The sequence below is a fragment of the Chrysochloris asiatica genome, unplaced genomic scaffold (genome assembly GCF_000296735.1).
Source record: "Chrysochloris asiatica unplaced genomic scaffold, ChrAsi1.0 scaffold00077, whole genome shotgun sequence".
Lineage (NCBI taxonomy): Eukaryota > Metazoa > Chordata > Mammalia > Afrosoricida > Chrysochloridae > Chrysochloris > Chrysochloris asiatica.
This window is the reverse complement of record NW_006408595.1, coordinates 10,200,592-10,202,916: the sequence shown is the minus strand read 5'-3', so window position 1 is coordinate 10,202,916 and position 2,325 is coordinate 10,200,592.

Sequence of the window (2,325 nt, the reverse complement as noted above, 5' to 3'; positions counted from 1 at the left end):
AAAATTCAAACCTCTACTTGAAATATTGTAGGATTCCATGGGTAAAATATTGAATGATGCAGAAGGCAGCAAAAGAAGATGGAAGTTTCTGTACCATTTTAAAAGGTCGCATATGATTAAGAACTGATAGTACTGAGGGAAAAAGTCTAAGCTGCACTGAAGACATTGTCCAAACAAGGCTCGAGGAGTTGCTGGAATGCAAAATGAAATCTTTCAACAAACTGATGCAGCACTGGAGGGCACACTCATGTAAGTCAAGAAATTTGGAAGACAGCTATCTGGCCAACTCATTGGAAGAGATCCATATTTGTGCCCATTCCAAAGAGCTGTGACCCAACAGGATGTGGAAAGCATTGTACAATATCATTATCTCATACAAGTAAAATTTTGCTGAAGATAATTTAAAAATGGTTGGAACAGTACATCTACAAGGAACTTCCAGAAACTCAAGCAGAATTCAGAAGAGGATGTGGAACTTGTGATATCATTGCAGACATCAGATGAATATTTGATGAAGGCAGAGAATACCAGAAAGATGTTTAGTTGTGCTTTATTGACTATGTATTAACTTTTGACTGTGTGGATTATGACTAACTATGGATAACATTATGAAGAATGGGTGTTTCAGACACTTGATTGCGCTGAAAGTGTTCTATGAGGAACCTTTCCATAGACTGGAGGACTGAACAGGACTAGGGGATACTTGATGTCTTAAAATCAGGAAAGGTGTGCACCTGGTATGTGTTCTTTAACGTACAGCAAACAATCCAAGAAGCTGGATTATATGAAAAAGAGCATGGCATTAGAATTTAAGAGAAACTCATTAACAACCTGTGATAGGCAGATCATACAACTTTGCTCGCTTAAAGTGAAGAGGACTTTAAATACTTACTGATAGTGATCAGAGACTACAGCCTTAGTATGGATTTCACCCCAATGCAAATAAAACAAAAATCCTCACAACTGGAGCAATAAATAACACCATGATAAATGAAGAAAAAGTAGAAGTTGTCAAATACTTCATTTTACTTGGGTAAACAATCAACACTTACGGAAGCTGCAATCAAGAAATCAAACAAAATAATACATTAGGCAAATCTGCTGCACAAGGTCTCTTTAAAGTACTCAAGAATAAAGATATTAGTTTGAGGACTAAGGTACTTCTTACCCAAGCCATAGTATTTTCAATGACCTCATATGCATGTGAAAGTTGGACAATGGATAGGAAAGACTGATACATTTGAATTATGGTGTTGGAGAATAATATAAAAAGCACTATGGACTACCAGAAGAATAAAAAATCTGTATTAGAAGAAGGGCACCCAGGATGCTCCTTAGAAGCCAAGATGGCAAGATTTTATCTCTTATACTTTGGACATGTTATCAGGAGGGACCAGTCTTTGGAGAAGGATATCATGCTTGGTAAAGTGGAAGGTTAGTGAAAACGAGGAAGAACCCCAGTGAGATGGATTGGCATAGTGGCAGCAGCAGTGGATTCAACCATAACAATTGTGAGGATGGCAATGGACCGATCTGTGTTTTGTTCTGTTGTGCATAGTGTTGCTATTAGTCAAAACTGACACCTGACAACAGCAACAACAATTCCAATCAAATGTGAAAATATGCATAACTCTTTTCCCCTTCTCCTCGCTTATAATTTATACCCTTCACCCTAGTATTTATTTCTCATTATATCTTTTAGTGTTTTTTGTGTGTCATTATAGCTTCTATCCTGGGTTTTAACTAGAATTTCTTATGTAAAGGAACTAACAATGTTCCTTATCTATAGGCTCTCTTGACAGTGACTTTGAGTTATAAAGTCATAGCAAGTAGTATCCAATAGTTATTAAAAATTCTGTATGATGTACTGTCAGTTTTAAATTCTACATCATATAATATTTTAGAAACCAGAATGTAATCAATGTTTTTTAACCAAAGTTTTAAAATAAAAAGAACACGGATATACACTTATTTTACTTTTAAATACTAAATGATATAAAACATCTGATTTGCCAGTATAAAAAAATCACACATTCAGTTTAAGACCTCAGAAGTTGATATTTGAAATTATGCAGGATGGTAGCAATGTTGACCCTAAGAAATCAGGGTAATAGATATATTCCATTAAGCTATTATGAAATTATGCTATATTTCAAGACAAAATGCAAACAATGAAATTAGCAAATTAAAAAATCAGTACCCTCCTTATTCCATTATGCAAAGAAGAATTTGGAATGAACCTTGGTCTTGCAGTGATTGAGTGCTCTGCTATTAACCCAGGAGGCACTCACTCTTCGATGCCAAGAAATTTGGAAGACAACTATC